The following is a 15,099-nucleotide window of genomic DNA, read 5'->3' on the forward strand; positions in this document are numbered from 1 at the left end:
GGCCGGATTATTATCACTAAGTTTTCTGATTCTACCAATATGTCGAATCATCGTGAAAAATTGTCACATACCATGACTTTGGGTGTTTGGAAAACATGGAAATGGTGGAAGAAGTAAAATAAATAAAACTTTTGTTTAAAACTTATATGCTTGCTTGTTTGTGCATTTTGTGGTGTATGCATATGGTTTATAGGATCATGTTCATATTTAACTAAAACCAATGGATCAAAGAAAAATTCTTGGAACAACTCAAAAATCTGGGAAGAATTTGTGGTAACTTCTTGCTGACCTTAGAAACTAAATGTGGATTTTAATTTAGCTTATCAACTCATTAGATCAACCAAACAACTCTCTAAACACTTAAGCACAGGATTTTGACAGATTCTCTGGAGCACTCTTTGACACTCTGCCAAAATTGGATCTTGAACTCCTAGGCTGTAAAACTCGATCCAAACTGTAGTTCAATCATTGCTTTACAACTTTGCCTTTGGTCACTAGCTCTAACTCTGCCTGGAACTAATTTTAAACTGAACCCAAAGATGGAATTCCACCTCTGTTCCAGACTTGGCCAAAACCTAGATCTCCTCTCCTTCTCTCTCACTAGTCGCTGCCATGTGGGCCAGGGCTGCATGGCGGGACCCCATTGTCAGCCTCACATTCCTCTCCACATGGGCCCACTGCCTGAACTCGCATGCCACGCGTGTGAGCACGCGTCGAGCACGGGAGAAGGCGAGCTCCTCTTGTCCATCTCCGCCGGCGACCATACTTAACCCGACCGGCCGACCAACTTTCTCTCCCTCTCGCCCTTGTCTCGTTTCGCAGAAGAACCGAGGTACCCCGCCTCGGATTCGCCGGGAACGGAGGCGCCATCTCCGGCGCCGGCGAGATAAGTCCTCGACTCCGTCACAATCCGGTGAGCCCATTTCCGTTCAATATGCGTTCTGTAATCCCCTCTCAATGCCGTCTCTAACACCACCAAGAACACCTCATTTGGTGCAGCCAATCTCCGGGAACGTGACCGCGTCAAATCGGAACACCGTCGCGCTCTGGACGCCGCTGCTTCGCCTTTGCTCGTCGCCCTGCTTCCATAGTTCGTTACAGGCTGAGCCACTTCGTCACGAGCTTCATCAACACCTGTAGATCAAGAATCCCGAAGGAATCGACGCGAGGTGGACCACAGTGGGAGATCCTCTTCTTCTTCTCCAATCCCAGCCGCCGACGCCATTCCTTTCTTTCTCCTTCTCTGGTGAGCTTCGGCGCAATATTTTCCGCCTAGAGCTACCTTGTGCTGATCTAAACAGAGGCATGCTTCCTCTCTTTGCAGTAGAAGCCTGGGGATACGCCGTCGACGACGACCGTAGCAGCCGCGCCGTCGCCGAACCAGTACACCGTCGCCAAGACTTCGCTGAGCTGCGTTTGCTTCTTGGTGAGCCTCCTAGTAGTCCCTAGAGTCCTTACCATACGCATGCACGATTAGATCGAGCCTCAAAACTCACATGCATGTGCAAGCCGAGCTTAGCCGCCGCTTCTAACACCCTGACAGCCGCTATAGAGCACCAAGGCTTGCAAGAAAAACACCAATAGGTTCGTACGGTTGTTCTCTACACTTTTTGTTTTGGGAGCTTGAGCTGAATCGCCGCTGTTCGCCGCTGGTGATACTGTGAAGTTCGTGGCTGTGCTGCTGCTCTGTTCTGTCCAGAGCAAGGGCATGGCTTTTGAAATTTAAAGACTCCCAGGGATGCATTAGCAGCCCGAGCAATCACTTACATATGGGGTCGTGCACTAATCTGTAAATAACATAGAACTCAAGTCCCATTTTGAATAAAATCCTGGAACACGTGCTAGGGGCTGCGGGATCTATTTCCTGAGAACCCAGGGGCTTTTGCGCAAAATGTTAGTCTCTGTCTGGTGGACCTGAGAAAGGAAAATGATGTATGAAAATTTGAGAAAATACAAAAACTAATTTCCTATCAACTGAAAAATGTCAGAACTTTAGAAAGTGGTAGAAAATTCATCCTGACTCTAAAAATTGCAAACTAAATTATGTTAGAATCATATTTTCATGCTTTGCGTCATAAAAATGTTTGACTTAACAGAATCATAAAGATTTATGTCTCAATAATTCGAAATGCATTTAGGACCATAATTAACATGTAAACACTTTAAAAAAAATCTGTAACTTTGAATGTAAACTGTTAGATTGAAGTTTCTTTCACTGAAAATCAAACTAACACGGAGCACACCAACTCCATAAAAAAAAGCATTCATTTTAGAGCATGTTGGATTTTTATGTATGTTTAAATTTTAAATTTTTGCATATGTATGTTTAGACGATTCGCAGCCGAGTCTCGAGGAGGCCTACTTTGTAGCTGAGCAAGGAGTGGAAGAGCAAGGCAAGCCACCTCCCTTCTTTGATCACATTGAACCTATGATTTGGATGTTTTTGAAAAGTTTGCAAAATATGCATGTCTATTGTACACTAATCCATTAAAATCTTGTAAAATTTGTTAGATCAACTCCTTAACTTGCATTATCACCTGAACTCCACAAAAGACCTTAACCATTATTCCAAAACCTTAGGAACAATCCATTGTGTCACATTAAGAATGATGTTTGAGATAGCAAGTCTATAAAAATGCTCAGCCATGCTTAGTGATGAGTTTACTTACCATTTGGGCTCAATTACATATATTAAATGATTTATTTTATGATCTGGATTAAAATGATAAAATGTGATATTTGTTAAATAAAATGTTGGAAAATGTGGATTTTAGGTTTGGGCCGCATGTGGTACACATATTGTGTTTAGTTGTGTACTGATAGGGGGAGAGTGTGCCCAAACCGACCTAAGGACTTCACTCAGCGTCAATTCATTTCGTATACAGTACAACCACATGTGCTAGTATGGGATAGCCCAAGCTTAGTAAATTATTTATGATTTAGCCTTACATTCTGGTAGGCCGGTGTGTATGAGTTAGTCGATAATTCTAAGGAATTAGTCGTTGATTCAGAGGAACTTCCTATTTACCCCGACGTGGTAGTTTAGGTGACTAAGTCTGTCCAATACAACGGTATTGTGCCACGTGGGTGGGTTCCCATTGCGTCCGCCACCACGGCGTTAAGTTTAAGGCGTGGGCCCGCCACTTAACGGTTCTAGGTCATATATCGAGTATGGCTTAGGATGGAGTAACACGTATCGTGCTGGTGTAAGGCTAAATCATGAATCTTGGAAGGGCTTTGTTGTGAGTAATAAATCGGGTACTTATGTATCGCGTGCCATGCTTTTGCATGATTATTATTTCGCATCATGTGGGTAAAGTGTACATACTCTGCAGAGTTAAAACTAATCGATTAGCCGTGCTCACGGTCAAGAGCGGCGTGTGAATATGTCATGAGTTTAGACATGTGTTTTATTCTTCTAAAGCTGAATTTGAACTTCAAAATGTGATGTAATTTGTGGTTTATATCCTTGCTGCCATGGAAGGCAATAAGGAGCTATGTTATATGTGTTTATCATCTAATTTGGTGCCCAATTGCTAAGTGTATGCTTGCTGAAATTTATTTGAAAATAAATCTGAAATTTGAAATGCTCTTTGCAAACTAAATTTGCTTTATGCTAAAATTATCCCATGTTAGCTTTACTTTGAATTTGCCATGCATGTAGAGTACTAGGCTTGCTTGGTGCTTGCCAGTACAATTTATTGTACTGACTCTTGCTTGTATTGTTGTATTGTTGCATGTTTAGAATTGGTTGCAGGTGAGATCACTCCTGTGGAGGATGATTTCGTTGGGGAAGTTTCTTTCTTCCAGGATGGTTCTTACTAGGGTCTATCCTAGTCGGTTGCATGAAAGATCTTTTGGGTAGAAGATGCTTCCGCGAACCTATCTATTCAGCCAATCGGCCATGTGTATCTAAGTTATAAGTTGTATGATCCTAACTAAAACTTAGAACTTAGAACTCCCTATGTTGAGATATCATGTGCTTGGATGAAAGTGTTTAGTGTGTTCCTTTTGTTAGGGACATATTAAACATGAGTATGAGTTAAAGATATTTGAGATGTTGTGGATCTTTAGCCATTTTTGTCAAGTCTCCTGATTGTGTAACACATCTGGTCGCCACCTTCGAGTGGTTTGACGGGCACATCTCAGGCTGAAGTTGACTGGCAGGCTAAAGGCCCGGCAATGTCTCACATATTTTTCTCTCGGAGCGTCGAATGTCTTAATATGTTTGATGGAAGAATTGTGATTAGCTATTCATCCTTCAAATATACTAAGGGGTTCGGAGTGCTTCCGACAGCTTTGGTATCAGAGCCAAGACCGACTGTAGGAACCCTTTTAAGACTGAGCGGTAGTAAGGCTTCAAAAGAAAATATTTTGAGGGTAATGTCCTCACTAAAATATATTTGCAAAATCTAATCTATTCTTACTTCTTAGCCCTGTTTGGATAAATTCCTTTCCTATGAATCTTGTTTTGATTTTAAAACCCCATCTTACTCTATAGGACCGGAAGATGCATAAATAGAGAAGTAGTAACTCATAGAGAAGAATAAGGAATGAATGAAACAAATTCGATTCAAGTCAGTACTTGAATGATTTGAAAACTTCTCAGTAAATAGATGACTAAATTTTTCCCTTCTAAATTTGAATTTAAAATTTTAAAATTTTATCGATGGCCTAGAAAGTGGTAGTACGGGGTAGGATGGAATTGATTTGTTTTAACCATAGTTTGCTTGTCATATAAAGGCCACCAGATGTTTGTAAAGCCTCTACATTAAGTTCTTAGCATGTCCCAAAATTGGTACGAATTTTACATGCTCGCATTTTTTTTAAAAAAAATATATATAATTTTTTTTTAAACTGCGCAGATTCTAGAACTGGTAGCAGTCGTCCTTCTCCTTTTTTACTCAGAGCAGTATGCTGGACAGAACCTGACATAATAACCAAAACACCATTTCCAAGTTCCTAAAGAGTTTCAATTGAAATTCTAATTGGTCTATACTTCCAATATCTTGTAGATGTCTTCTATGTGGCAACCATTGGGCTATTCTGGAGGTTTTGAGGAAGAAGCACTGCCTCACATCCTGTGGCTTATGCTGCAACATCTAGGTTATGATCATCCACCGGAGTATCATTTCTTTTCTCATGAGCGGAGTTCATCTCTCGAGCATATATGGCTGAGCTGTGTATACAGGGACTTTGGACCCATGAACCACCCCTTTACTTTCAAGCTTGTGGTTGGGATGCACCCTCAGCAATGCAGGAAGCTGCATTACAAGCAATTGTGTATTACCGACATTATAGGCCAGGGTTGGACGGGTTCTTTCATTTCTTTCCAGCTCGCGCAAACCAATCCTCCGCTAATTACTATCCAGGTCTTGAGGGAAACATGAGAGAGATTGACACTCCAGGACTATTCTTAGCTGGCCTGGTTCGTGCTATGGATAGATATCTCGCAAAAACTATAACTGAGTTGCGTAGATTGCAAGCTAGGGTGGTCATGCTTGATAGACGAATAGAACCACTCGGGCATCAAGGACATTTTGATAATGCCATCATTTATGGGAATCATGAACTCCAGCCTCTTACAGAGACTTTGCCTCCTCCCATGGGTATTTATCATAATATAAACACTAGAGCCCGCATGAGAGTTGGTTTTCATCGAAATCGTCGAACCATGCCAGACCCTGCACTTGCTGGAGATCCGGTGCTGCTGGGGCCATTCTATGAGTTCGAGCGGAATGGGAGACAATACCGTTTGACTATGGCCACTCCGTCAACCACAGTGCCTCAACCTCCCATCGGATTCTCCGAAGTTCCATAGAATGGTGTACTGGAAAAAAAGAATATGTATGGGGTGTAACTTTCATTTCTTTTCTTTAAGATGTATGAGATGACACCCTAATATGTAATCTTTTTAACGGTCAAAATTTTGTAACACCAAGGCATGAACTTGGTTTCTTATGACCATTATCCACTCCTATGTATCTGTGATCACTTAGATCCTTTAAAACTAATGTACTGGAATGAACTTATGCTCCTTTTGGAATGGATTGCTTGCTGTCCAGAAATTTGTTTCATGCAAATATATGATGGATGACTTGTAAATTCGGCTATAAGAAATCATTCCTGTATGCTACCTATTTAGGGTAATGTATATGCCAATTCTATGCTCAAGCAGCTCATGTACTTTTGTACTTTGAGTGCAGGATGACACATACTCACTCTATGGCTGCTCTTACTGATGATGCCAATGGTGAGGGAGCGAGTCAGCCTCGCACTGGCCCATATTCTTCTGGACGTGCCGGGGGTAGTCGCCGTGCTGCCACTGCAGAACAGCATGATGATGAACCATCTCTTGCTCAACTCCTGGCTAATCAGAACCGACTTTTTGAAAGGATGGTAGCGAACTCTGAAAACATGGGGGCTGCCATGGCACAGCAGGCCAATCAAGCACCCTCCAAGCTAGCAGATGTTCAACGAACACATCCACCTCATTTCTCCTCTGCGGCTGATCCACTCGCAGCAGATGATTGGCTTCGTGATATTGAAATCAAGCTGAACCTTTGCCGGTGTGATCCTGTAGAGAAGGCTACCTTTGCTGCTTACTACCTGCAAGGTGCAGCAGCTGCTTGGTGGGAGACATACAAGACTCTCATTCCTCCTGACGAGCCAATCACTTGGACTGTTTTCCGTGAGGGATTCAGGTCTGCTCACATCCCTGCTGGTCTCATGGAAATCAAAAAGAAAGAATTTCTTAACTTGAAGCAAGGAAACATGCCCTTCATGGAGTTCATGGAACGCTTCAATTATCTGGGTAGATATGCCGCTTCTGACTTGAACACTGAAACAAAGAAGGTTGAGCTATGCAGAGATCGTCTTGCACCTGAACTCAAGCATGCTCTTGCTGCTCATGAAATCACCAGCATGAAGACACTGGTTGATAAAGCCCTTCGTGTTGAATCAAGTGAAAAGGAAGTGGTTGAAGACCGTAAGCGTAAGTGGGCTGCAAAGAAATTTGCTGGCAGCAGCAGTTCCACTCGGCCTCGTCTTGCTCCATCTCCTGCGGTTCGTCCTATGGCACCTCAGCCACCTCGGCAGATGTATGTGCCTCCACGTCCGCAAACTCAGTTAGTTCGTCAAGTTCCTCGCGCAGTTCAAGCTGCGGGAGATGCATCTCGTAATGCCAATGTCACCTGCTACAATTGCGGCAAGAAGGGGCATTATTCTCCTAGCTGTCCTTATCCGAAGACTGGAAAATCCGGACCGTACTCACAGGGAGCACCGCAGCAGCCTCGTGGTCCTCCTCAAGTTCAGCCTGGACAGCGTGGAGCTCCTGCTGTTCCCAAGCCAGCTCCAACTTTTGGAAGGGGCCGGCTCAACCATGTCACTGCAGAAGAAGCAACCGACGCACCTGGTGTCGTACTTGGTACATTTCTTGTGCACTCCATTCCCTTAACAGTTCTTTTTGATTCCGGTGCAACTCATTCATTCATGTCAACCTTGAAAGCAAAACAACTTGACTTGAAAACAGAATTTCTTAGCGATGCTATGCGCATCCAATCTCCTGGATCCACCATGGTCACCAAACTTCTATGCAAAGGTGTAGAACTTATAATAGACGGGGTAAAGTTTAAAGCTAACCTCATATTATTAGACACCTTGGGCCTAAATGTCATTCTTGGGATGGATTGGTTAACTAAACATGAGGGAACCATTGATTGTGCTCATAGAACTGTAACTCTTCGTAGCACCGATGGTCAATTTGTTAGGTTTACCTTTGAACAAACCTCCACTTCAAATCAACCCTCTATACAATCTCTCTCTATACCGGAGTTAAAATCAGTACCCATCGTGAATGAATATTCCGATGTGTTTCCTGACGAATTACCAGGGATGCCTCCAGATCGTGACATTGAATTTGTGATAGATTTAATCCCTGGGACAGCACCTATAGCCAAAAGGCCATATCGAATGACTTCTGAAAATTTGATGGAATTAAAGAAGCAACTCAATGAGCAATTGGCTAAAGGTTTCATTCGTCCTAGTTCATCTCCCTGGGGCTGTCCAGTGTTGTTTGTACCAAAGAAAGATGGAACCATGCGAATGTGCGTGGATTATCGACCTCTGAATGAAGTCACCATCAAAAATAAATATCCTCTTCCTAGGATCGATGATTTATTTGATCAGTTAACCGGAACTCGTGTCTTCTCAAAAATTGATCTTAGATTGGGATATTTTCAGCTTAAAATCAGACCGGAGGACATTCCTAAAACCGCATTCACAACTCGCTACGGTTTATTTGAATACACCGTAGTCTCTTTTGGATTAACCATTGCTCCTGCTTCTTTCATGAATATGATGAATAAAATCTTCATGGAATATCTTGATAAATTTGTGGTGGTATTCATTGATGATATACTCATCTACTCCAAGAGTGAAGAGGAACATGCGCAACATTTACGTATGGTACTCGATAAACTCCGTGAGCATCAACTTTATGCCAAATTCTCAAAATGTGAATTTTGGTTAAAAGAAGTTGAATTTCTTGGTCATGTACTTTCTGAAGGTGGTATTGCTGTGAATCCAAGAAATGTACAGAACGTACTTAATTGGAAGCAACCACAAAATGTTCCTGAAATTAGAAGTTTTCTTGGACTAGCTGGTTACTACCGTCGTTTCATTGAAAATTTCTCCAAAATTGCTAGGCCCTTGACTCAACTTCTTAAAAAAGAAAATAAATTCATATGGTCTGAGGCATGTGAAACAAGTTTTCATGAACTTAAAAGAAGGCTCACAACAGCCCCAGTGCTAGTGATGCCTGATGTTCTTAAACCTTTTAATGTTTACTGCGATGCCTCACATCATGGTCTCGGTTGTGTACTGATGCAAGAAGGAAAAGTAGTGGCTTATGCTTCTCGTCAGTTACGACCACACGAGATCAATTATCCAACTCATGACTTAGAGCTAGCAGCTGTGGTGCATGCTCTAAAGATTTGGCGCCATTATTTGGTCAGTAATCGGTGCGAAATCTTTACCGATCATAAGAGTTTGAAATATTTCTTTACCCAACCAGATCTGAACCTAAGGCAAAGAAGATGGTTAGAACTCATTAAAGATTATGATCTCGGTATTCATTATCATCCCGGTAAAGCAAATGTAGTAGCTGATGCTTTAAGCCGGAAGCTACATCACCTTGCCGTTATTGAGACAATAAATCAGCCATCGTTGTCCTCTGAATTTCAGAAATTGAATTTGGGATTGGTAGAGGATGGTTATGTTGCTGCACTAGCATTACAACCTACTCTCTATTCTCAAATTAAAGCTGCTCAGTCCATTGATGAGGAAGTAGCTGAAATTATGAAAGAAATCAATTCAAAGCCACAATCTATATACACTCTTAATTCTGATGGTATGGTTATGCTTGGCAAACGAATCTTTGTTCCCAATAATCAACACCTTCGAGAAACCATTCTTGATGAAGCACATCAAACACCTTTGTCTATCCATCCGGGTTGCACTAAGATGTACCAGGATATTCGCACTCAATATTGGTGGCCTAGCCTGAGGCGTGACATAGCAGCATATGTTGCAATTTGCGATGTGTGCCAACGTGTCAAAGCTGAACATCAACGACCCGCTGGGCTACTCCAACCTTTGCAAGTACCTGAATGGAAATTTGATGAAGTTGGAATGGATTTTATTACCGGTCTTCCTAAAACACCCAATGGACATGATTCTATATGGGTTATTATGGATCGACTGACTAAAGTGGCTCACTTCATTCCGGTGCATGTGACTTATGGTGGAGCCAAGCTAGCAGAGTTATATTTGACTCATATTGTAAGGCTTCATGGCGTACCAAAAGTCATAGTATCCGATCGAGGAACACAATTTACATCCAGATTTTGGAAAAATTTACATGAACTTCTCGGAACCAAATTGTTCCTCAGCACCGCCTTTCATCCACAAACAGGAGGTCAAGTGGAAAGAACAAACCAAATACTTGAAGACATGCTCCGAGCTTGTGTGCTTGAACATAACACTAACTGGGAGAAATGTCTATCTTTTGCTGAATTCTCCTACAACAATAGCTTTCAATCAAGTATCCAAATGTCACCATTTGAAGCTCTTTATGGGAGAAATTGTAGGACTCCTCTTTATTGGTCCGAAGTAGGAGAAAGACAATTCTTTGGACCTGCTATCATTAATGAAGCTGAAAAGAATGTCACTCTTATTCGGGACCGATTAAAAGAAGCTCAAACTCGTCAAAAGAGCTACTCTGATCGTCGTCGACGAGAGCTAAGTTTTGATGTTGGTGACCATGTCTATCTTAAAGTATCACCCATGAGAGGCACTCAACGATTCCAAATTCATGGCAAGCTTGCTCCACGATATATTGGGCCATACCAAATAATATCTAAGCGTGGACAAGTAGCCTATCAATTGGAATTGCCATTTCAGTTGTCTAATATACATGATGTATTCCATGTTTCTCAACTTAAGAAATGTCTTCGAACTCCGATTGAGCACACCTCACTTGAAGACATTAATCTAAAGCCAAATCTCTCCTATCAAGAATACCCAATTCGTATTCTCGAAGAAAGTGAACGGCGTACCCGCAAAAGCTCCATCAAGATGCTTCGAGTACAATGGAGCAATCATACTGTGGATGAAGCCACATGGGAACGAGAGGACCGACTTAAGGCCGAATTCCCTAGTTTCTTCTAGAATGACGAATCTCGGGGTCGAGATTCTTTTGTAAGGGGGTAGGCTGTCACATACCATGACTTTGGGTGTTTGGAAAACATGGAAATGGTGGAAGAAGTAAAATAAATAAAACTTTTGTTTAAAACTTATATGCTTGCTTGTTTGTGCATTTTGTGGTGTATGCATATGGTTTATAGGATCATGTTCATATTTAACTAAAACCAATGGATCAAAGAAAAATTCTTGGAACAACTCAAAAATCTGGGAAGAATTTGTGGTAACTTCTTGCTGACCTTAGAAACTAAATGTGGATTTTAATTTAGCTTATCAACTCATTAGATCAACCAAACAACTCTCTAAACACTTAAGCACAGGATTTTGACAGATTCTCTGGAGCACTCTTTGACACACTGCCAAAATTGGATCTTGAACTCCTAGGCTGTAAAACTCGATCCAAACTGTAGTTCAATCATTGCTTTACAACTTTGCCTTTGGTCACTAGCTCTAACTCTGCCTAGAACTAATTTTAAACTGAACCCAAAGATGGAATTCCACCTCTGTTCCAGACTTGGCCAAAACCTAGATCTCCTCTCCTTCTCTCTCACTAGTCGCTGCCATGTGGGCCAGGGCTGCATGGCGGGACCCCATTGTCAGCCTCACATTCCTCTCCACACGGGCCCACTGCCTGAACTCGCATGCCACGCGTGTGAGCACGCGTCGAGCACGGGAGAGGGCGAGCTCCTCCTGTCCATCTCCGCCGGCGACCATACTTAACCCGACCGGCCGACCAACTTTCTCTCCCTCTCGCCCTTGTCTCGTTTCGCGGAAGAACCGAGGTACCCCGCCTCGGATTCGCCGGGAACGGAGGCGCCATCTCCGGCGCCGGCGAGATAAGTCCTCGACTCCGTCGCAATCCGGTGAGCCCATTTCCGTTCAATATGCGTTCTGTAATCCCCTCTCAATGCCGTCTCTAACACCACCAAGAACACCTCATTTGGTGCAGCCAATCTCCGGGAACGTGACCGCGTCAAATCGGAACACCGTCGCGCTCTGGACGCCGCTGCTTCGCCTTTGCTCGTCGCCCGGCTTCCATAGTTCGTTACAGGCTGAGCCACTTCGTCACGAGCTTCATCAACACCTGTAGATCAAGAATCCCGAAGGAATCGACGCGAGGTGGACCACAGTGGGAGATCCTCTTCTTCTTCTCCAATCCCAGCCACCGACGCCATTCCTTTCTTTCTCCTTCTCTGGTGAGCTTCGGCGCAATATTTTCCGCCTAGAGCTACCTTGTGCTGATCTAAACAGAGTCATGCTTCCTCTCTTTGCAGTAGAAGCCTGGGGATACGCCGTCGACGACGACCGTAGCAGCCGCGCCGTCGCCGAACCAGTACACCGTCGCCAAGACTTCGCTGAGCTGCGTTTGCTTCTTGGTGAGCCTCCTAGTAGTCCCTAGAGTCCTTACCATACGCATGCACGATTAGATCGAGCCTCAAAACTCACATGCATGTGCAAGCCGAGCTTAGCCGCCGCTTCTAACACCCTGACAGCCGCTATAGAGCACCAAGGCTTGCAAGAAAAACACCAATAGGTTCGTACGGTTGTTCTCTACACTTTTTGTTTTGGGAGCTTGAGCTGAATCGCCGCTGTTCGCCGCTGGTGATACTGTGAAGTTCGTGGCTGTGCTGCTGCTCTGTTCTGTCCAGAGCAAGGGCATGGCTTTTGAAATTTAAAGACTCCCAGGGATGCATTAGCAGCCCGAGCAATCACTTACATATGGGGTCGTGCACTAATCTGTAAATAACATAGAACTCAAGTCCCATTTTGAATAAAATCCTGGAACACGTGCTAGGGGCTGCGGGATCTATTTCCTGAGAACCCAGGGGCTTTTGCGCAAAATGTTAGTCTCTGTCTGGTGGACCTGAGAAAGGAAAATGATGTATGAAAATTTGAGAAAATACAAAAACTAATTTCCTATCAACTGAAAAATGTCAGAACTTTAGAAAGTGGTAGAAAATTCATCCTGACTCTAAAAATTGCAAACTAAATTATGTTAGAATCATATTTTCATGCTTTGCATCATAAAAATGTTTGACTTAATAGAATCATAAAGATTTATGTCTCAATAATTCGAAATGCATTTAGGACCATAATTAACATGTAAACACTTTAAAAAAAATCTGTAACTTTGAATGTAAACTGTTAGATTGAAGTTTCTTTCACTGAAAATCAAACTAACACGGAGCACACCAACTCCATAAAAAAAAAGCATTCATTTTAGAGCATGTTGGATTTTTATGTATGTTTAAATTTTAAATTTTTGCATATGTATGTTTAGACGATTCGCAGCCGAGTCTCGAGGAGGCCTACTTTGTAGCTGAGCAAGGAGTGGAAGAGCAAGGCAAGCCACCTCCCTTCTTTGATCACATTGAACCTATGATTTGGATGTTTTTGAAAAGTTTGCAAAATATGCATGTCTATTGTACACTAATCCATTAAAATCTTGTAAAATTTGTTAGATCAACTCCTTAACTTGCATTATCACCTGAACTCCACAAAAGACCTTAACCATTATTCCAAAACCTTAGGAACAATCCATTGTGTCACATTAAGAATGATGTTTGAGATAGCAAGTCTATAAAAATGCTCAGCCATGCTTAGTGATGAGTTTACTTACCATTTGGGCTCAATTACATATATTAAATGATTTATTTTATGATCTGGATTAAAATGATAAAATGTGATATTTGTTAAATAAAATGTTGGAAAATGTGGATTTTAGGTTTGGGCCGCATGTGGTACACATATTGTGTTTAGTTGTGTACTGATAGGGGGACAGTGTGCCCAAACCGACCTAAGGACTTCACTCAGCGTCAATTCATTTCGTATACAGTACAACCACATGTGCTAGTATGGGATAGCCCAAGCTTAGTAAATTATTTATGATTTAGCCTTACATTCTGGTAGGCCGGTGTGTATGAGTTAGTCGATAATTCTGAGGAATTAGTCGTTGATTCAGAGGAACTTTCTATTTACCCCGACGTGGTAGTTTAGGTGACTAAGTCTGTCCAATACAACGGTATTGTGCCACGTGGGTGGGTTCCCGTTGCGTCCGCCACCACGGCGTTAAGTTTAAGGCGTGGGCCCGCCACTTAACGGTTCTAGGTCATATATCGAGTATGGCTTAGGATGGAGTAACACGTATCGTGCTGGTGTAAGGCTAAATCATGAATCTTGGAAGGGCTTTGTTGTGAGTAATAAATCGGGTACTTATGTATCGCGTGCCATGCTTTTGCATGATTATTATTTCGCATCATGTGGGTAAAGTGTACATACTCTGCAGAGTTAAAACTAATCGATTAGCCGTGCTCACGGTCAAGAGCGGCGTGTGAATATGTCATGAGTTTAGACATGTGTTTTATTCTTCTAAAGCTGAATTTGAACTTCAAAATGTGATGTAATTTGTGGTTTATATCCTTGCTGCCATGGAAGGCAATAAGGAGCTATGTTATATGTGTTTATCATCTAATTTGGTGCCCAATTGCTAAGTGTATTCTTGCTGAAATTTATTTGAAAATAAATCTGAAATTTGAAATGCTCTTTGCAAACTAAATTTGCTTTATGCTAAAATTATCCCATGTTAGCTTTACTTTGAATTTGCCATGCATGTAGAGTACTAGGCTTGCTTGGTGCTTGCCAGTACAATTTATTGTACTGACTCTTGCTTGTATTGTTATATTGTTGCATGTTTAGAATTGGTTGCAGGTGAGATCACTCCTGTGGAGGATGATTTCGTTGGGGAAGTTTCTTTCTTCCAGGATGGTTCTTACTAGGGTCTATCCTAGTCGGTTGCATGAAAGATCTTTTGGGTAGAAGATGCTTCCGCGAACCTATCTATTCAGCCAATCGGCCATGTGTATCTAAGTTATAAGTTGTATGATCCTAACTAAAACTTAGAACTTAGAACTCCCTATGTTGAGATATCATGTGCTTGGATAAAGTGTTTAGTGTGTTCCTTTTGTTAGGGACATATTAAACATGAGTATGAGTTAAAGATATTTGAGATGTTGTGGATCTTTAGCCATTTTTGTCAAGTCTCCTGATTGTGTAACACATCTGGTCGCCACCTTCGAGTGGTTTGACGGGCACATCTCAGGCTGAAGTTGACTGGCAGGCTAAAGGCCCGGCAATGTCTCACATATTTTTCTCTCGGAGCGTCGAATGTCTTAATATGTTTGATGGAAGAATTGTGATTAGCTATTCATCCTTCAAATATACTAAGGGGTTCGGAGTGCTTCCGACAAAAATATACTTGTTCTTTTTGTGGCAAAGATGGATATATTGTTGGTTTTTGTTTCAGATTAGCTCATAAACAGAAAAAGGAGAGAGAGGTTG

At 42.2% G+C, this 15,099-nt stretch overlaps 2 long non-coding RNA genes and 1 pseudogene across 2 annotated transcripts; 2 read left to right on the top strand and 1 right to left on the bottom strand.

The window, feature by feature from the left end:
• The window catches only part of LOC107277006 (serine carboxypeptidase-like 19), a 39,151-nt pseudogene that overhangs the window by 13,914 nt on the left and 10,138 nt on the right, over positions 1-15,099 (bottom strand).
• Positions 798-4,077, top strand: LOC107279300 (uncharacterized). Its single transcript, XR_001541183.3, has 5 exons — positions 798-913; positions 1,000-1,246; positions 1,325-1,426; positions 2,331-2,393; positions 3,746-4,077. It is a non-coding gene; the product is annotated as an uncharacterized lncRNA (long non-coding RNA).
• Positions 11,509-14,690, top strand: LOC107279301 (uncharacterized). The gene is made up of 5 exons (XR_010737768.1): positions 11,509-11,624; positions 11,711-11,957; positions 12,036-12,137; positions 13,043-13,105; positions 14,458-14,690. It is a non-coding gene; the product is annotated as an uncharacterized lncRNA (long non-coding RNA).

Source organism: Oryza sativa, chromosome 11, assembly GCF_034140825.1.
Source record: "Oryza sativa Japonica Group chromosome 11, ASM3414082v1".
Lineage (NCBI taxonomy): Eukaryota > Viridiplantae > Streptophyta > Magnoliopsida > Poales > Poaceae > Oryza > Oryza sativa.